The sequence below is a fragment of the Cryptomeria japonica genome, chromosome 3 (genome assembly GCF_030272615.1).
Source record: "Cryptomeria japonica chromosome 3, Sugi_1.0, whole genome shotgun sequence".
Classification (NCBI taxonomy): Eukaryota; Viridiplantae; Streptophyta; class Pinopsida; order Cupressales; family Cupressaceae; genus Cryptomeria; species Cryptomeria japonica.
In genome coordinates this window covers 249,340,997-249,363,836 of record NC_081407.1, presented here as the reverse complement: position 1 = coordinate 249,363,836, position 22,840 = coordinate 249,340,997, and positions in this window count along the sequence as shown.

Here is a 22,840-nt window from a genome sequence, read left to right as displayed (position 1 = left end):
TGATTAAACACTTTTATCTTGATGGCATTAAATTAAAGTTCTTTCTCTATTTTCTGGTGATCTCTAGAGCAGAGGTTGCTTTGCATCGACCTAGGATACATTTAACTTGTGTTGTATCTGTGGAAATATGTATCCTAGGATGATGCAATGCAACCTCTGCTCCACCAATACCAGATAGAAGAGAAAGTACTTTAATTTAAAGCCATCAGGATAACATGCTTTCAAGACATATATTAGGTATAAAAGGAAGTCTACCCTTTCATTTGAAGGGGTTTACCTACAATTCAAGTGATCTCTTAATTATAAAATCAATTCAATTCCAAGTGAACAAGCAATCAAGCATTCATCAAGAATTGAAGGAGAAATCATGTTAATAAAGATATTCAATAGAGGAGATATTTAATAAAGATATCATCTTTTAAATTAAGAAATGGGCAGGAGATTAAGAATACAAACCTTCCATATTGCACACTTCAAGGTATATTAAAATTAGTTTAAAGTGTATTCATTTAGGGACCTTTCATAAAATATTCTCAACTTACACATCATAAAAGGATCTTAAAATATTCATTGTTTATAATGATAAGAATTTGGTTGTTCCATACACCTTCCTTTACTATTTTAAAAATATCATCGACCAAAATATTGTACAACAGTAGTATGGAGTGCATTTCATCTATTTTATGCCTAAATATTTCATCATACCACTTTCTTTTCAAAGGTGACTGATCCATTGCGGTGTTTGGGTAATGCATTCCAAATAGATCCAGTTGCATACCATTTATCTGTCTTGGTTAAAGACTTTTATCCTGTTGGCATTAAATTAAAGTTCTTTCTCTATTTTCTGGTGATCTCTGGAGCAGAGGTTTCTTTGCATCGACCTGGGACACATTTAACTTGTGTTGTATATGCAGAAATATGTATCCTAGGATGATGCAATGCAACCTCTGCTCCACCAATACTAGATAGAAGAGAAAGTACTTTAATTTAAAGCCATCAGGATAAAATACTTTCAAGACATATATTAGGTATAAAAGGAAGCCTACCCTGTCATTTGAAGGGATCTACCTACAATTCAAGTGATCTCTTAATTATAAAATCAATTCAATTCCAAGTGAACAGGCAATAAAGCATTGAAGGAGAATTCAAGTTGGTGCAGGTGCATTTGGAAGACCAAAGTACTCAATGAAGCCATTAAAGACTTTTGAAGGTAAGGAACAAATAGATTTCCATTTTGATCAGTTTTATTTGCCAACGTACTCTCTACTTGTGCCAAAATGGGAGCTTTGGAACAAAGTATGGGCTTCCATCAAAGTAGAAGGTAAGGGAAATTAATATCATATCCTTACGGTTGGAAATGCTCTGCTTGACATGTTTGGAAAATGTGGAAGTATAGACATGAATGAATGCCTCATCTACAGAAGCAAAAGGTACCTCTAATGGTTTCAAAATTTGTCAAAATAGTTATGATATACCAAATAATCAAGTGGAATATCCTTTAGGTAACTAATATTAGCTTCAAACTATTTATTTTGATTTTCATCATATATGGACCTAATTGCCCCACCTTTAGGAGATAACTATAGGAGATAGTTTGTTACATTTAAAAGTCCATCATAAATAAATTAATTATACATGCTATGTGAATGTTTACTATCACAAATTGATTTTAATTCATTTATCTACATGAATACACTCTTTATTTATTAGTTATAGGAATGGAGCACTTACACGGGCAAACAAAATGCTAGGTTTGAGAAAAATAGTTAAGAGATTGGATATTTTTTTTTTTATTTTCCAAATGGCTTGAGTATAATGATAATATAATTTTTAAAATAGGTTTATATCACTTTCCTTTGACTTGCTCATGGAAGATCATCTAAACCTCGAATGCACCTTCATCTTTAAAAACATGTAGTTTAAGGTCAATCATTCATATCTATCTTATCAAACATTAGAGGAGTGAGCTTCTAAAAGTAAGAAGTACAAAGATGCATGGTCTAGTAAAAATTTTGTACTCCTAAATCACTCAATATCATAACCAAGGTTTTTGCATTGCATATCTATCATTTATTTCAATTTATTATTAAACCAAGGAAAATAGGATTCATTTAAATCCATAATTCCATTAAAAATATTATTCATATCTAAGAAGGCATGGAGTGGGATGAGTATTCATATAAATAACCCTTTATCCTTTCCATGTGCATTTCCCTTGGTTTTAGTCCCATTTTTTCTTTATTTTATTCAAAACAAAATTTATAGATGCCTCTACTTGTCTCACCATTCATTAATTGTTTGGGATTTTCATTCCATTCACCAAGGTTGGCATCTATTCTAAGACTCTGTGTCATGGCCAAGCTAAATGATTTGACTCTAGTTTATCTCCAATCTAGTCACCTAGTAGCATGTGAAATCTATCTCTTCCTAATTATTATTCTCTCCATCTTGTTAATGAACATTTTATTAATGAATCCTTCCTCATAATTTTGGACAAGTGAGACAATGTTATCTCAAGGAATCTTTTCAATCCTCTATCAAGATTCTTTCCCAAGTAATAATCTTGCATATTGGAAAATAAGTTACGCTTCTATTTTTCTAAGCTACTCTTCCTTATAATGTTTAGATTTACTCTAAAGTGCTCATTGTGACTCATGTTTACTACTCTTCCTATTAGTCTCATTCCAATATCTCCTACAAAAATATGGAATGATTACATTTATATTTTATTTGTGTCTCCTAAATATCCACAAAATTTGGAACAATAATACAATTTTTTAATAATATTTAATTGTTAAAGAAAGGATTAAAATGGAACTAAACACTCTAAATAAATTAATTTTAAAAGAATTGAAGGAGAAATCACTATTGAACACACCCCTGTCTCATATAACCCTATGTTGGCTAGGCCCCACAATAATTAGAAGATCCTAATTACTACTATCCTAAACCTTGCATTGACCATCACAATTTCACAGTGAGTTGAGTTAATTAGTCCATTAGCGAGATTGGGAAAGAGTTTGGTATTGAGTTAGGTGTTGGTGGAAGGTTTAAGGAGGTACACTATCATCATAATTAATGTTAGAGAGTATTGTGTGAAGAAGAATGGCCATGAAAGGAGTGACTGTCCTAAATGCTTGAGACTATCACAAAAAGTGAGTGTTGCAGTAGTGAATATTCCTTTGACCTTTGTGTGTTTGGGAGGGTAAAGACCCATGGTGGTATATGTTGATTGGTTGGGAGGGTAAAGACCCACATGTCAACTATCTACTTTGACATCCTAGGATGGTGTCCATCTACTGTAAAACCTTGTGGGCACTCTCTGTCTGATACTAACATATACATAACATGTGCCTCTCATATAGCCCTATGTTGTCTAGGCCCCACCATAATTAGAAGATCCTAATTACTAAAAACACTAGAGTCTCCCCTAAAAGGTTTTTGAGTCATAGAAGGCCTAGCTTGATAGCCCTATAGTCTCTCATACCTAAAATGAGAGACTTTGCCATAGCTGGTTACAAACTTCTCTCATGCCTCTTGTGTCCTCCCATGTACCTCCTTTTCCATAAGAGACTTTTCCATAGCAACCCTAAAGTCATTTGGATTGGCCATGTGTAGGAAAACTGAAATTTTTGGGCTTTCCACCCCTATTGAAATAATTGACAAGTAACTTGTCTTGAATGTAATATACAAACTACAAGAACTCCAAAAACTAACTCTCATGTTGATCCACTATGAAACCTTATTATGTAAATTGTGAAACTCATCTATGCATCTCTGTCAAATTTTTTTTGAAATAGAACACACTTTGAAGCACTCCAAAATATTGGTATCTAGAGAGGGTTTCCAATGTGAGTTGGTGCATTTTATCCTCCTAGTACCACAAGGTGGAATCAAGTCCTCCAAAAAATTGCATTGAAAATGATGCCTTTAAGTTGCTCACATATAGATGCAACCCAAAGCATAAGTCCAAGCTAAGTAACCAAGACTTAACCTCAACCCCATTTGTGGATCTTAAAAATGTAGAGGATTGGAGATGAAGCAACTCTCGAATATGATCCTTTGGCTCATGATATGTGTATTTATGCATGATGAGGCTAGGTAATATGTATTGATCAATATTCTATCTCCTCTATGTGTATTTCCCAAATTCAAGGCGAACTCCTAATAAGCTCCCAAGATGCAAGTATATGCTCCTCTACTACAAGTGAATCCTCATGACTTGTAAGATTTGAGGTCCATACTTGGGCTACTCATCTTGGTGAAAACTCTCAAAGTGATATGACTATTCCTTGCATTTCCTACACCCTATTTTCTAACCCACACCTCATAACCTTTACCTCACTTCCTATCATTATTACCTTCCATCTACCTTTTATATCCCCTATCGTAACCTCCTCCACTTTCCTACATCCTATCCTATACCTTAACCTCACACACACTTACTTTTACTTCACCTACCTAGCCCCATTCCATCCTTCACATCCTTAATTTATCTCCCCCCATTCACTTTCCTACCTTCCAAACCCCTAACATATCCTAACTTACTCTTTCACCATTACATCCTTCATCACTTACCTCACTATCTTACCTCCCTATCTTATCATCTTTCACCATTTTATAACTATAGGAGATAATTTATTACATTTAAAAGTCCATCATAAATAAATTAATTATACATGCTATGTGAATGTTTATTATCACAAATTGATTTTAATTCATTTATCTAGATGAATACACTCTTTATTTATTAGTTCTAGGAATGGAGCACTCACATGGGCAAACAAAATGCTAGGTTTTAGTAAAATAGTTAAGAGATTGGATATATTTTTTTATATTTTCCAAATGGCTTGAGTATAATGATAATATAATTTTTAAAATAGGTTTATATCACTTTCCTTTGACTTGGTCATGGAAGATCATCTAAACCCCGAATGCACCTTCATCTTTAAAAACATGTAGTTTAAGATCATCTTGTCGTTACTTCATTTGTAAACAAAGTTTTAGAATTGAGGTCATTGTTTGGGAAACTTCATTGTTGCATATCAGTTGTTAATAATGTTGTATCAGTTGAGATTGTTAACATCATTAATGAATAGGTACATAACTATCCTTCTGTGATTAGCAATCTTCTTTTGATCACTGGTCTATAGCATTATGTCATTATTGTGATTTGTATCATTCTTAACTAGTAAAGAATTCAGTAGCATCATTATTGGCACTATGATTAATTAATATGTTCATCATTATTGCTGCCATAACATTATAGGAAATATTGTTGATCATGATAGTTAGTATAAAACAATGTTGTTAAGACAGGAAATTGCTGTCCTGAAATGTTAGGCATGATTTTTATCATTGTTGTTAACTTAAGAAGTATTTGAAGAGGTCAGGCAGACTGTTGTTGTCAATTTGAGCACTATAGTAACAATTTTGTGTACAAATTAGTCTCTTGGTTAAGGACATTGGTAGGGTTAACATTTCTTATTTACCTTAGTTGTGTTTTATCATATGTAGCAATCATTATCAGTTTGGCAGAGGCATTTATTGACATTCTTAAGGAAATTTATATTATAATTATTTGTAATCAGTGATCTCAAAATTAATAGTGTATCCTCTCAGTCACTTTCACTTTCTCACTCTCTTCACAATTAGGATTGATTTAAATTTTTTAATGTAAAAGAACATCAGTTAATTCTCCTTTTCTTTTGAATTTTTCTTCATTTTGGGGGGTTCACCATATGTTACTAGTTATTTTCAACTATCCAAAGAAATTGAAAGTATCTTTATGTTTTGGTAAGCCACAAAATTACCAAGGAAGTTATTTGCTTCTATGGTTATAACCATGTTGAATGAGTTAAGTGTCCCTATTATTCTAATATGAAACACGGGGCATGGACTGATGAGCAATGGACTCTCATGGTCGTGAAGGTGGGTACCATGTGAACAATTGTGAATGAGCATCCTATAAAACAACAATATTTACTTCATTTCATAGTTACCAGGTTTGAATAATTCAATTTGTCAAGAAGATTTTTAAAAATGGGGAATACAGAATTTTCAAAAACAAAGTAATTTTTTTATAGGAATTGAGAAATCTAGATTGAATCGAACAAAATGCAGCCAGTCCAAAAAATTTGAATCCCACTGGATTCAACAACTATGAATCATTTAAATTTTAAATCACATTCAAAGCAAAAAAAAAAAGAATAAGAGGTAAAGGTAATAACGATTTTTAAGTCACCACCAAGAAAACTAAGAATTTTACCGTATAAGATCCCCTTTTAGTAAGCAACTTGCAAGGGAATTGGTTTTCCAATTACCTTGGATATTTATCAAATGAGGTGTCCAATCCTATCCCCTCTGCATTGGAACATATAACCTCCATTTTAGAGTGTATCACCATTCACCATTAGAGAAACTCATGTTGTGTGCTATTGTGTTTCAAGTAAAGAAAATTAGTTATCCAGCTTTAAGAGTTTGGACTCACAAGGACATATTGTTTGGTTAGTTGGGTGTCTAGACTACGTTCAATGCGCATGTTGTTGTCTTTTGGCTAGATGTCTAACAATTATATTGGATTTATATGTTACAAGGAAGCACACATATAACCTTGATAACACAAGTCCACCAATAGAATCCGTATTCCCAGTCGTCATTTGATTGCACAGAGATAAAATATGATACTCACTTGTTAAGCATATTTTGATAGAATCCTACACCACTAAAATGATTAGCACTGCCTATGCAAATGAGAAATATCATTTCTATTAAAAGTGGCTATTTTGAGTAGTTCCTTTTCTTCTTGCGAACAACTCTGTATTTAACTATAATGAATCAAATGTACAAGAATTATAGCTGCTGCTATTGTAAAAAATTACTGCTTCAATGGCAAGTAGATTGATTTGTTTGAAAAAAGAAGAATTTGTTTGATTGTAAAATTTGATTTGTATCTAAGCAATAGTAATCCCTTATGTCAAATTCCAATCACAGTATAAATAATATAAAATCATATCAAAGGTTCCCCAAAACAGGGAGAGAGTCATAATAAAACGGTTGAACTCATAAAACCCTATATCCTAACAATGATAATTGGACTACAAATTCAATGAAATACAGCCAACTTCCATTCCTAGATCATGGTTTTAAAACAATAAAACTAAATTATCAATTTGTTTCCCTTCATACCATATGAATTTTCAAAAACATGGCAACTATGTAAACTTTATGCAACAAATTTAAACCCCTATCGAATTCATGAAGTATTGACCCCAGTCCCAGCTCAAATGAATCATAATTTATTTCAACTGAGTTTCCTATGAAAGCATTAAGCTCATCGCAATGATATAAAGAGGCCATACATATTTCTAGTTCCCCATCAAACAAGTACAAATACTAGACTATAACAATTAAAATGCAATCCATGATGTGACAACCCTAGCCTCAACATACAGAGATAAAATAACAGCATCAATGGAGGGTTTCAAAGGAACCTGGTTAAAATGCTGAGCTTCCATGATTGTTCCCTAGAATACCTCCACTCCCTTCTAACCATTCTTCCTAACTCTTGTTTTGGCATTTGTTTGAATGATATGCCAATGATCCTTTGATTGGGATATGCTTATAAATGTCCAACTTGTAATCGCATCTACTACCAAAATTCCTTAATTCATTTGATATATTTTCTTGTTCAACTAATCGAAGAGGTTGGGTAGTTCAACTAGTGCTTGGAAGGAATCTAAACAAATGAGAGACAACTTTACTGGAGAGCAATGTTACTAGGGGGTGCGGGTAGGCCTTCATTGTCATTGGATTGTTCTCCCTCATTATCAGTTTAAATCCTAAACCCATACACCCCTAACAAAATGCCAAATGGCTTACAAATGAGACCAAAACATGCCCTTATTACATTAAATAATGCCCAGACTTTAAAATGTCCCTAAACATATGGCAAACACAAAAACATAACAAAATTCCTACCATGAAGCTGGAAAGTTTCTTGTCGCCTAGTATCCTAGTATAGCTTCTCCTAGAGCACCACTTCATTCCATGGCTGGTTCCCTGCAGAGGTAGGATTTTGTAATGGTAGAGGTGGGATGAAGAGGTAGGACAAAGTAATGGTAGAGGTCGATGGGATGAAGATGTGGGATTTATGAAATGACTTGGTCTTTTCTTTTTGTTTTTTGAAGTAATGCACGTAGTTGTCTGAATTTCGACGAGCGCGGATACTTTTTCTAAAAAAACCCAAATGTCATTGCCAATTCCTTCTCCGTCAAAACCAAATGTTGCATTATCGTCAGAATTCTGACGAAATTGGGCATTTTTTCAAAAAAAAATCAAATTTGATCACAATATACCTTCTCCGTCGGAAACCTCCATCGGAATTTTAGGCCAAATGTATTAGTGTGTATAGGCACATAATCTGAAGTCATCATTCTTTGGATACGAGAACCCAAGGTCTGTTGTACCTACTAAATAACTAAATATCCTCTTGACAACAATATCATGAGTTTCTATAGGATCTGACTAAAATCTAGTAGTAATACAAACAACATTCATAATGTTAGGTCTAGTCAGAGTTAAGTACAACAATCCACCAATCATTGATTTGTATCGACCTGGATTCACTTTAGGGGATTCATTATCTTTTGACAATTTGTAATCAGTTACCATAGGAGTACCAACAGGTTTGGAACTCTCAAGTCCAAATTTCTTAAGTAACTCCTTCACCTACTTAGTTTGAAAAATGAAAATACCTTTATCAGTCTGAGTAATCTGCAAACCTCAGAAAAATTTCATCTCACCAATCATAGACATTTCAAATTCATTCTTCATAACATCAACAAATTTCATGCATAGACTATCTTCTCCTCCAAAAATGATATCATCCACAAAGACTTCAATGATCAGTATGTCATCATGCTCAATTTTGTAATATAGGTTACTATTAGCATTACCTTTGCTAAAACCAAGCATAGAAAGATATTTGTCTAATCTAGCATACCATGCTCTAGGGGCTTGTTTTAGTCCGTATAAAGCTTTCCTTAATCTACAAACCATGTCCTTATCTTCTGATAAAAAAATCCATTAGGTTTCTCAAAGTAGACTTCCTCCTCAAGATATCCATTTAGAAATGCATATTTGACATCCATCTGATATACTTTGTAGTTCTTGTGTGCAACATAGACAAGAAATAGTCTTACCGCTTCAGTTCTTGCAAACGGGGCATAAGTCTCACCATAATAAACTCCTTCTTCCTATGAATAACCTTTTTAAACCAATATAGCCTTGTTCCTCACAATTTGACCTTCCTCATTCAAATTATTCCTAAAAACCCATTTAGTTCCAATAATATTCTTGTCTTTAGGTCTAGGAACTAGTTCGCATGTCTTATTCTTTTCTATCTGATCTAATTCTTCTTCCATTTCTTTTATCCAATTTTCATCTTTACTTGCTTCAATAAATAATCTTGGTTCAATTTGAGAAATCAAACATACCTCTTCAGTAGCTAGCCTTCTCCTAATCATCACACCTTTGCTTTTATCTCCAATGATCTAATCTTTAGAATGATTTAGTTTCACATACTTGGGATTCTTTGAATTTTCTTGATTCACTAACTCTTTCTGTTGTTCCTCTGTTATAGTTGAGTTTTCTGATGTTATGAGAGTCACTAGTTCACTGTTCTGAGCAGCTTCTTGCATTACTGATTCAGGTCTGATAAATTCATCTTTCATTCCATAGTCATATTTTTTATCAGATTACTGCCTTGTTCATCCACCTTGGCATTTATGCTCTTTGTTATCCTATTCAATATTTTGTTATAACATCTATATGCTTTTCTCTTAGTAGATAACCTAAAAATATTCCTTCATCAATAAGGAAGAAACACAGAAGAATGAGAAAGGAAAGGAGCACGTTATCGCAAGGATTTAGCCCCCAAGTGTGAGATAAGCCCAAGGATAATAGACACAAAACACAAAGCACGAGGTGACTTCGCTTTCCTTGGGGTCAGTATGCTGTATGATAAGTCATGTATATATATCATATGTATGTATGCATAATTGTTCTTCATTCCCCAATCAAGGAAGGTCACCTAGAAGAATGGAACACATGTGTCTTTTGAGTCAACATGAGAGAGATCAAGAGATCTCAATACTTTGCATCGTCCTCAAGTAGACAACACTAAGGACAACAAATAGAAGAATGAGAATAACATATAGAAGAAGTAACACAAGAGAGGAGGAGAGAATCTGCTATGCTAATGTAACTAGTCTAGCACATCATCTACCCCCCGATCTTGCTGATCAATGTTTCGGGAAGGCAGGGAACACGCTAGAGGAGGAACATTCAACACAACAGATGGAGCTATCACAAGATCCAAACAAGGGCTATGTTCATGTTCCGAGCCACATTGTTCTTGTCTAGGAGCTAGGATAAGTGCTTTAGAAAATTCATTAGATAAATGGTTATCAATATCAACAAGTTCATATTCACTATCAGAATGAACAAGAGTAACATTTTCATCATGAATAACATTTTCATCTATATCATCATCAAGATTTATAAAAATAGGATTTTTAACTCGCACAGGATCAAGACCATCATGCATCTTATGTTTAGGAGATTTAGGCTCAATGTCCGGCTGAGGAGAAAATGGAATAATGCTAGTTGAAGGTGTTTTTGGAGATTTCAAAGTTTGAGAAGCAGCTGCTTGAGCCCTAAGACGACGCTTTCGTCGGCGTTCACGTGCAGAACGATTTCGTCTAGTCTTAGTAGGAAGTGAGGAAGATTGAGGAGGAGGAATGTTCTCATCCCTATCACTTGGGTGTTTAGGTTGTGGTCTCTTAGGCTGAATAATAGGAGAAGAAGAAGGTCTCTTCTCTCTATAAAAGGAAGGAGGAGGAACTGCTCCATATAAAGGAGGAATTTTTGGTTTAGGAAGGAGACCAAGTCCATCATGACGAGGAGGTATAGGTCTACTTTTAGGAAGTTTATTAGACATAGACATAGTCACATCCATAGGGATGGGTTGGGAATCTTCTTGAGGAAAGACATTAGTTTTATCTTTCAAAGGAAGCACTTCCTTCTCAAGAATGATAGGAATGTCAAGTTTAGGTGTTCTAGGTTCACTTAAAGATAGGATCATATCTGTTTTCCACTTTTGATAAGATTTGAAAAGATGATCACTTCGCGGAGGAAGGGATTGGAATTGTTTAGGCCAAAAGTAATCAAGAGGAACACTAGAGGTTCTTTCAGCTGGTTTAAAGAGGCTATGATTGACAGTAACAACTTCACCATTATGGGGAAATTTCAAACACTTATGAATAGGAGAAGCAATAGCTTTCATGGAAGATAGCCAAGGATAGCCAAGCTTCACACGAAATTGTTCGGAAGATGGAATAATAGCAAAGTTCACATCAAGGGATTTGTTATGGACCTCAATAGGCAATGTAATAGAACCAATTGTAGGAGAAGAAAATGCATCAAATAGTTTCACAATCACATCTGTTTTGTCATAAATCACTTGATTCAATTGCAAAGTAAAAAGAAATTCTTCAGTAATAACATTAACCATGCACGAAGGATCAATAAGCACTCCACGGTAAGGTGTATTTTTGACTTTTGCAACTATGTATAAAGGACCATCAGGTGCCCTAATGGTTTCACTAGAATCAAATGTGATGGAAGGTTCTTTAGGGTTTTCTTGCTGCTCTACAAAGTTAATCACATTTGGAGTCATAGACACAAGACCATCAGATGAAAGAGAGGAATCATTAGTCTCAATCGCATTAGAGGTATGAGAAGGTAATGGATCAGTGAAAATCTGAAGATTTTGATTAGGAGGAGCTACAGATGTATTGCCTTTATCATTCACTCCAGAAACAGAAATAGTATTATTATTAATCAAATCTTGAATTTTACCCTTTAAAGAAAAACATTTTTCAGTATCATGCCCAGGCTGACGATGAAATTGACAAAAGGCTTTGTTATCAAAATAAGGTGAAGTAATCTTTGCAGGATCAATTTGTCTTATAGGAGGAAGAGTAAGCACATTTTGTTCCAATAATTTATTCATCATACTATGCAATGATTCATTCAAAGGAGTATACTTTCTTTCTTTCTTGAAAAATTTAGAAATAGGAAGCACACCTGATGCTGCATTCACATTGTTGTTGATGATGTTTTAATTGAATTTGATGGAGTCTCTGTTCGGTTTAAACTTCCCAAATGGTTGTTGACTGCTATCACCCTTATCACTCGGAGCCATAGGATGTGATTGTTCCATTTGACTCACAGTCAGTTGATAATTGTGAAGAGTTGCACACAACTGTTGGAAAGAAGTAAACTCAAAAAATAGAAGTTTGTCTCGAATATCTTTTTGTAAATTAGAAATAAAGATTCTTTGAATATCATTGTCAGGCACTGGAAAATAAATTTGAGCATACAAATGCTTATATCTACCAATGAAATCAGTCACTTTTTCTTTAACACCTTGTTTACAATGCATTAAATCAATCAAAGTAACTTTAGGACTTATATTGTTTTGAAATTGTTGAATGAAAGCATTTGCAAGTTGTTCGAAAGAAGTAATAGAATAGGAAGGCAACGAGAAATACCATTGTAGGGCTTTGTCTCTTAATGTTCTCGTGAATAGTTTTGCAAGCAACCTTTGGTCATAAGCAAAATCAGTACATATTGTTTGAAAAGTCTTAACATGTGTTAGAGGATCACCTTTACCATTGTAAAGCTCCAAATGCGGGATTTCAACATGTTTAGGAGGGATGGCTCGAACAATGTCAAGAGAAAGTGGGCTCGCAACATCAAATGTGGGCACACTAAACTTAGATTGATTCATAGAGGCAATTTGTTGCTGTAAAGAAGAGACAGTTTGTGCAAGATTGTTAATGGTCGCTTCAGTCGAAGGGTTCATATTAGATGTGTTAGATTGTGATGGAGGTGTTATGTTATTGAAAGAAGGTAAAGAGTAAGGTGGTGGGACCCTATGATAATTAGTCATAGGAGATGATTGGACAGGAGGAACACTACAAGGAGGAATGGAATGATTAAATGAATTGCCCCCTTGCGTCATGTTCATTTGCGGAGATGTAATAGGAACACTCATTGAAGGAATGAATGAAGAAGTCGGATTGAATGAAGGAAGAGGGTTAATTGAAAAGGAAGGATTGCCCCCGTGACTAGTGATCATAGGAGGAATGTCTTGTGTAGAAGTAGCCATTATGTTTGATGTAAAGGTAGGTATGCTAGCAATAGAAGTCATCAAAGGAATAGAATGATTGACTTGTGTAGGAGGTTGTGTATAACCTAAAGTTTCGGCACAACTCTTCATAGGCATCACGTTTGAATTCACAATGTGTGAAATACCACGCAAAATATCAATTCCATTCTTATCACTTTGAAGCATACGTTTTAGACCCTCAATTAAAGGAAGAGCTTGACTATCAGGGTATTCTTGAGAAATCCATTGTCGAAAATCGTCAAATTGGTTATCCAATTTCGAAAGTTGTTCTTCAGAAACCTCATGGAGAGCTTCTTCATCATTAGGAGGATTAGAGGAATTACCCATGTCCTCATTAAAAAGGCTATTCAAATTAGGTTCCATCTCCTCAGTAGTTAAACCTCAAAAAGACTTAATTCTACGGCTTCGTCTAACGGGAATAGTGTAAGTAGGGCTTATTGTTGTAAAACTCATGCACTAGAGAAGGAGAGAAAATTTTGATTTTAGAGGTAGCAATTTTCAGTAAAATCAGCCAATCTTCTAGATTTAAGCTGTTAAATGCAATCACGACAGTCTCCCGAAATTTCGGAAAAAATGTCCGGGACCGTGGCGCTCGGAGTGCAACACGGTCCTTGCAACTTTTTTTGAAATTTGCAGGGATGAAAGGTATGATGATTTTAAAGCCAATCTGAAAAAATTGAAATCCTTCCTTTTCAATTAACCCTCTTCCTTCATTCAATCTGACTTCTTCATTCATTCCTTCAATGAGTGTTCCTATTACATCTCCGCAAATGAACATGACGCAAGGGGGCAATTCATTTAATCATTCCATTCCTCCTTGTAGTGTTCCTCCTGTCCAATCATCTCCTATGACTAATTATCATAGGGTCCCACCACCTTACTCTTTACCTTCTTTCAATAACATAACACCTCCATCACAATCTAACACATCTAATATGAACCCTTCGACTGAAGCGACCATTAACAATCTTGCACAAACTGTCTCTTCTTTACAGCAACAAATTGCCTCTATGAATCAATCTAAGTTTAGTGTGCCCACATTTGATGTTGCGAGCCCACTTTCTCTTGACATTGTTCGAGCCATCCCTCCTAAACATGTTGAAATCCCGCATTTGGAGCTTTATAATGGTAAAGGTGATCCTCTAACACATGTTAAGACTTTTCAAACAATATGTACTGATTTTGCTTATGACCAAAGGTTGCTTGCAAAACTATTCACGAGAACATTAAGAGACAAAGCCCTAGAATGGTATTTCTCGTTGCCTTCCTATTCTATTACTTCTTTCGAACAACTTGCAAATTGAAATCATCATACCTTTCATCCCTGCAAATTTTGAAAAAAGTTGCAAGGATCGTGTTGCACTCCGAGCGCCACGGTCCCGGACATTTTTTCCGAAATTTCGGGAGACTGTTGTGATTGCATTTAAGAGCTTAAATCCAGAAGATTGGCTGATTTTACTGAAAATTGCTACCTCTAAAATCAAAATTTTCTCTCCTTCTCTAGTGCATGAGTTTTACAACAATAAGCCCTACTTACACTATTCCCGTTAGACGAAGCCGTAGAATTAAGTCTTTCCGAGGTTTAATTACCGAGGAGATGGAACCTAATTTGAATAGCCTTTTTAACGAGGACATGGGTAATTCCTCTAATCCTCCTAATGATGAAGAAGCTCTCCATGAGGTTTCTGAAGAACAACTTTCAAAATTGGATAACCAATTTGACGATTTTCGACAATGGATGTCTCAAGAATACCCTGATAGTCAAGCTCTTCCTTTAATTGAGGGTCTAAAACATATGCTTCAAAATGATAAGAATGGAATTGATATTTTGCGTGGTATTGCACACATCGTGGATTCGAATGTGATGCCTATGAAGAGTTGTGCCGAAACTTTAGGTTATACACAACCTCCTACACAAGTCAATCATTCTATTCCTTTGATGACTTCTATTGCTAGCATACCTACCTTTACATCAAACATAATGGCTACTTCTACACAAGACATTTCTCCTGTGATCACTAGTCATGGGGGCAATCCTTCCTCTTCAATTAACTCTATCCCTTCATTCAATCAGACTTCTTCATTCATTCCTTCAATGAGTGTTCCTCTTACATCTCCGCAAATGAACATGACGCAAGGGGGCAATTCATTTAACCATTCCATTCCTCCTTGTAGTGTTCCTCCTGTCCAACCATCTCCTATGACTAATTATCATAGGGTCCCACCACCTTACTCTTTACCTTCTTTCAATAACATAACACCTCCATCTCAATCTAACACATCTAATATGAACCCTTCGACTGAAGCGACCATTAACAATCTTGCACAAACTGTCTCTTCTTTACAGCAACAAATTGCCTCTATGAATCAATCTAAGTTTAGTGTGCCCACATTTGATGTTGCGAGCCCACTTTCTCTTGACATTGTTCGAGCCATCCCTCCTAAACATGTTGAAATCCCGCATTTGGAACTTTATAATGGTAAAGGTGATCCTTTAATACATGTTAAGACTTTTCAAACAATCTGTACTGATTTTGCTTATGACCAAAGGTTGCTTGTAAAACTATTCACTAGAACATTAAGAGACAAAGCCCTACAATGGTATTGCTCGTTGCCTTCCTATTCTATTACTTCTTTCGAACAACTTGCAAATGCTTTCATTCAACAATTTCAAAACAATATAAGTCCTAAAGTTACTTTGATTGATTTAATGCATTGTAAACAAGGTGTTAAAGAAAAAGTGACTGATTTCATTGGTAGATATAAGCATTTGTATGCTCAAATTTCTTTTCCAGTGCCTGACAATGATATTCAAAGAATCTTTCTTTCTAATTTACAAAAATATATTCGAAAAAAACTTCTGTTTTCTGAGTTTACTTCTTTCCAACAGTTGTGTGCCACTCTTCACAATTATCAACTGACTGTGAGTCAAATGGAACAATCACATCCTATGGCTCTGAGTGATAAGGGTGATAGCAGTCAACAACCATTTGGGAAGTTTAAACCGAACAGAGACTCCATCAAATTCAATGAAAACATCATCAACAACAATGTGAATGCAGCATCAGGTGTGCCTCCTATTTCTAAATTTTTCAAGAAAGAAAGAAAGTATACTCCTTTGAATGAATCATTGCATAGTATTATGAATAAATTATTGGAACAAAATGTGCTTACTCTTCCTCCTATAAGACAAATTGATCCTACAAAGATTACTTCAGCTTATTTTGATAAGAAAGCCTTTTGTCAATTTCATCGTCAGCCTGGGCATGATACTGAAAAATGTTTTTCTTTAAAGGGTAAAATTCAAGATTTGATTGATAATAAAAATGATACTTCACCTTCCCTACATGATGCCTCTCTAAGTGAAAAGGTATTGATGGACATTGACTTATTTTCTCATAAAGTTGGTCCTTCTAATGGGGGCATGTTAGTGCAACAAGAGGTTATGAACACTTCTTTCAAAGATCTCCTTCCTAAGCATGAATCTTTGGAGAAATATGTTCATGTTCCTCCTAAAAAACACTCCCTTCATGAGGATCCTTTTGTGCAAGAAGATGACATTATCCCTACATTTCCTAGTGATGGCATTTCCTTTTCCAACAAAATTCCCACTAGAGATGATGAATTAATGATAAACGCTTACCCTTCTCCTAAAGTTTGTCTTACCCATAAGCATCCCTTAGAGAAAGAAGATGAAATAATAAGCAATTTCCTTAATTCTCTCTCCCCTAAAGATCATATTGAACATATTTTGAGGAAAGAGGATGAGTTTAACACATCTATTGATGCTCTCCCTCCTAAGGATGAGGAATTAATAAACAATGTTATCTCCTCTCCCGAAATTGACAATACTTCAAACATTCCTTTCAACAACCTCACTATTTGGGATTAACCATTAGAAGAAGGTGTAGATTATTCTCTCTCCCTTGATAGTTTCTCACCTTCCTTGAATATCAATTATTCTCCCTCTAAAAATAAAGCATCTCCCTCTCCTCAACTTGGTTCTACTCATAAGGAAACCCTAGTTCAAAGCAAGATGGTTAACATCTCTTTCAAAGATCTCCCTCTTAAAAGTGAGACTTTAGAGATTAATGTTGATCCTTCTCCTAGAGAGTTTATTCCCCATGTAGATCCTTTGATGATAGAGGATGATATGACCTTTCCTTGTATTACTCTCCCTACTAGAACATCAATGCCTATCCCTTGTCTCTCTCCTAAAATTGATAAAATTTTAGTGCAAGAGAAGACTATCAATAATTCTTTCAACACTTTTGTTCATTCCTCTAAACCATCCTCAATCAATTTGATACATGTGAATGAGACACCTAACAAATCTCTCTTCACTGTCCAAGGTGCTTGTCCTTCTCAAAATTCTCAACCTTTAAATAAGCCTATCTTAGTGGTTCAAGGTGGTTATGCTAATGATTCTTTTTGCACTCCTAAGAAACCTATTATTACTGTGCAAGGAGGTTATTCTTCTAAGAGCCCTTATGAGTATGCTAAGCAACTGACTAGAGAGAGTTATCATGCGGTTGCTCATACCTATAATACTAGAAATAATAGGCAGCCTAATCCTCCTGTTATCCCAACTTCACTTCCTCCTTCTCAACCAATTCTTCCGCAAGCTCCACGTATTTCACAAGTTCTTGGTAAGGAATATGATCTCATAGAACAACTTAAAGCTACCCCTGCTAAGATATCCCTTTGGGATTTGATCCAAACTTCTTCCACTCATCATGGAATGTTACAAGATGCCTTGAAAGATTTGAATGTTCCTCCACCTAATACATCTAGTAATATAGTATCTTTGGTTAACTTTGTGATGAATCCTAAAGCTCAAATTGTGTTCACACAAGATGAGTTGCCTACTAGTGAAATTCAACAACAATATGATCCCTTGATGATTGTGGTTATCATAAATGACACGGCTATAAGACGAACACTAGTAGATAATGGCTCTGGCCTTAATGTATGTAGCATTAATCTATTGCATAAGATGAATATGGATACATCCCTTATTGAGCCTGACTCTCGTCCCATTCAAGGCTTTGATAATGTGGCTAAGTCTTCATTAGGTATTATCACCTTACCCATCACAGTGGGACTTGTTACTTTGCCTACTCCTATCCATGTTATGTCGGGAAATCTAACATACAACTTGTTATTAGGGAGACCTTGGATTCACAGTATGCAAGCTGTCCCCTCTACATTGCATAGACAAGTTAAATTCATTTATAACAATAAGACATATACCTTGATAGGTGACACTAATCTTCAGGCTTGTTTGCAAACATCTACCTCCAAAGGGAGTTCTTCTAAACATTCTTCTTCTAGTGATGACTCTTTAAACAAGATACCTATGGATGAATCATTACCCTCTAATAATCAAAATTCTTTGGATGAGCCTAAAGCTCCTGAAGAAGATCCTTCTCGACTTGAGTCTACACATGAAAAGGCTTTTGATCCTGAGAAGGTTCTCGCAGAAGATGATTGGGGATCTCTTGACTTTAATCCCACCTTTGTAGGTGAGTATAGGGTTCCTCCTCAAGAGCTTAAAGTTAAAAATAAGGAAGAAACTAGAGATCAATCAGTCTTACTTGAACCTATGAGCAATAATTTTGTGGCCGCTTCTCAAACTTCTTCTCCTCACACCTTTAATTCTGAAGAATTTGATTCTTTGTCTTATGAAAAACCACCTTCTCTTCCTGAAATGGCTGATCATTATGGTCATGGTTTTCGCATTTTTGCTAAGCATGGGTATCATGGAAATGGTTGTGGTGCTCATGAACAAGGGATGAAGGTTCCTCTAGAGACTAATTTTCACAATTATGCCTTTGGAGTCGGCTATAATCCCTGCAAACGTACCAAAGCATCTAAAAGACCATCTCTCAATGTGAATGCTATATTTAGTAGTGATGATGATCTCACTTCAACTAAATCATCTTCTACTTCTATCAACTCTCATTCCCCTCATAAGGAAATCTTGGCGATGAACAAATCTCTTTATGACTCCCCTCAAATTTCTAAATCCACTTATGAATCTTTATCTCCTATTCATCATAAAGTCCTTTCCTCCAGGGATAAGGCTCTAATAAATTACACTCATCCCTCTTCTAAGATTTCTTGTGAATTTTCTTCTTCAATTTTTATCACTTTATACGTGTTTTTGATCTCACTTATAGTCTATCATGTCTTTAAATAACATTAATGGCTATTATGTTGCTCATCATTATGTGACATTGGTAGCTCATTTACTGGGGGCTCATTGTCATTCATGATGGTACAATTTCAAGTGCGATCATATTTTTTGAAGCAACATAATAGCCTAATTTTCTTGTTCCTATGGGGACAAGAGTGATTTCATACATCTCTTCTTTTGCTTATGTCCAAATCTCTCCCTAGAAGATTGTGTAAGTCCTTCTCATTGTCCTTATCCTTGGGAGGCAATGATCTTTCCTTATTTCTATCTAAGGGTCCACTTTTTCCTATTTCGTGGATGGTGTGAGCTTTATTACTTGATGTTATTCCTTGTATGCATTTGTTGTTGTTTGTTCAAGGATTCTCTCTTACAAGAGGTGTAAGTCCTTGACTATAACCTCTTTTGCACTTGATGAAATACACCCATAATGAATTCACTCTCCTGATTGGGTTAAAAAGAGTGTCATCCTTCATTAAGAATCACTTTCACCTCGCAAAAGATGGAAGTATTGCATTCTTATTCTCTTCTTTGTCTTATTCTAGAAAATGTTATATTTGTCTAAGACAATTCCTCTTGGGGATAGGCGTCTTTTGTACAAAGATCTCTTCTCCTCTAAGGATCTCCTTTACACATACTACAAGATATCCCTTTTCAACTATCTTATCCTTGCTTAAAGAGTGTAAAACTCTCTTGCTTGGATCTATGACATTGTTGCATTTTTTTGGGGTATCTTCTTTTGTGATGAAGGTAGGTATCCTTGTTCTACTTTGCTTATGACATAAACATTACACTTTTTGAGAAATGGGTCATTCTCGGAACCAGAGCGCAGACTCTTAGAGCGAGATGTCTCCATTTTTCTTTTATGCAAGGTGATTATTCTCGGAACCAGAGCACAAACTCTTAGAGCGAGATGTCACGCTTTTGTACTATACATATACAGGTTGTAGCATACTCGGGCATAGACTCCTATGAGATGCTTCTAACCTCACTTACACACACATGCACGAGGTTGAGTGGAACTAGCAGCATAAGGCTAGACTTTCTCACTCTCCTCCCTTACATGGATCACCTAGACAGACTCTAGGGGCTAGTTTTCCATGTCCTTTTCCCATGGATCACCTAGACAAAATCTAGGGCCAAGAAGTCCATGTTTTCTCTCTCACTATTCTTCTCATGGATCACCAATGTGTGTATTCATGCCTTTTTCCTTTCTTTTCTTCTCTTTGCATTTTGTTTCCATTTACATCCTTCATCTTGTGTTAGAGAACTCTCAAATCCTCACACTCTTTGTTGTGTTGGAATTGAGATTTAGTCCTCTTTCTTACCAAATGATTCTCCATTAGTTTTTGATCTCATATCAAATCTTCTTGTGAGCATTTGTCATCAATATTCTTTAACAATTCGAAGTGGTAAACATGATACCCTGTTTCAACTCACTAAAATTAGCAAGCCGAAACAGGGGGGGGCATATAGCTACCCTCGAATTTTCATCACCTTCCTTAGTAAGCATTAGGTGATTTTGTGATCTAACGTGTGTTTTGTAGGGTGCGGTTCCTAACTGTGTACTGCAGATACCGCTGGGGGCTTCGTTCGACAGACTTATGGATATATCCTTTTTCAAATAATGTTTACTTTTCTGTACTTTAGCTTGCATATGCACGTAGTGTTCATATGACCGCTAAAGTGGGGGCTAAAGGTAGCATCGTAAATTGTACGCACTTGCTAGGGTGGTACAATTTCACACCTAGTTTAGCACCCACCTTAGCGCATTTTGTATTTTGCATTGCATTTCCCCTTTAGCACTTAATTAATTAAATTAATTAGGTCTAAGGTCCTATTTTATCATTTCCTACATCATAAAGTTGGGCCCTTTCATTAAAGTGTGCCCTTTTCATTTTATTCCTCCTATACATCATTTAATCAAAAACCCTAATTGGGTCCTATTTTGAACTTGGGGGCTTGATTTCGGGGGTCAAAACATCTCGAAATCAGCTGTAACTTCGGGATTCTCTCTAAAATCATCATATCCGATGGCCCTGAAAATTTGGTGAAAAGTTGTCGGGACCATGGCGCCTAGTGCACATGGTCTCGGACATTTTTCCCGAAATTTTAGGAGTACGATCCAATCATAAAATAAAGCTTAACCCCAAGAAATTGGCAGGATATTCAATCTCTAGGTCGGCCAAAAGATGAAATTACGACCTAGGGTTTCATACATAAGAGCTCTCTTTCTTCATTTGAAAGGACCCGATTTTTGTTTTCAGGAACCTCATATGTAGTGAAAGAGCAGATCTTTGAAGACTTCAACAACATTCAACATCCTTCTATAAAGCATTCATCAATTTCATTCATCCATTTAGGGCTTGGAAGACATTGAAGAACAATAGGAGATTACCGACTGAAGATTGGCTTGTACTCCTCCCTTGAGGGTTGGGTATGATTTCATGTTGTTTTCATGTCTTTGCATAAGCTTCAATATATCCTTTATTCATGCTTTAGATCACTTTGCATCTTGATTTAGAGCATTTACATTATCATTTACAAGCAATTAGGGTTTACTTTCTAGGTTGCTCTAGTTTGCTTTCTTGCATTTTAGGACCTTGCACACACACTAGGTCTGCACACACAATACATTTTACAATACAACTTGGCTATTCATGGAGGTGGAAATCACCGAAGCGGGGGTTTGACTAAGGCAAAACCCTATATAGCCACCCAAACACCTTTTCAAATATAAGTGCAGGTTTCAGGACTCGGACGACGCCGCAAGTTACAGATCAAGGGATCATATTGTTGTTGAATTTCACTAGTAGGCAACTCATCTTGAGTAAACACAATTTGAGCTTTAGGATTCATCACAGAGTTAACCAAAGATACTATATTACTAGATGTATTAGGTGGAGGAACATTCAAATCTTTCAAGGCATCTTGTAACATTCCATGATGAGCGGAAGAAGTTTGGATCAAATCCCAAAGGGATATCTTAGCAGGGGTAGCTTTAAGTTGTTCTATGAGATCATATTACTTACCAAGAACTTGTGAAATACATGGAGCTTGCGGAAGAATTGGTTGAGAAGGAGGAAGTGAAGTTGGGATAACAGGAGGAGGATTAGGCTACCTATTATTTCTAGTATTATAGGTATGAGCAACCGCATGATAACTCTCTCTAGTTAGTTGCTTAGCATACTCATAAGGGCTCTTAGAAGAATAACCTCCTTGCACAGTAATAATAGGTTTCTTAGGAGTGCAAAAAGAATCATTAGCATAACCACCTTGAACCACTAAGATAGGCTTATTTAAAGGTTGAGAATTTTGAGAAGGACAAGCACCTTGGACAGTGAAGAGAGATTTGTTAGGTGTCTCATTCAAATGTATCAAATTGA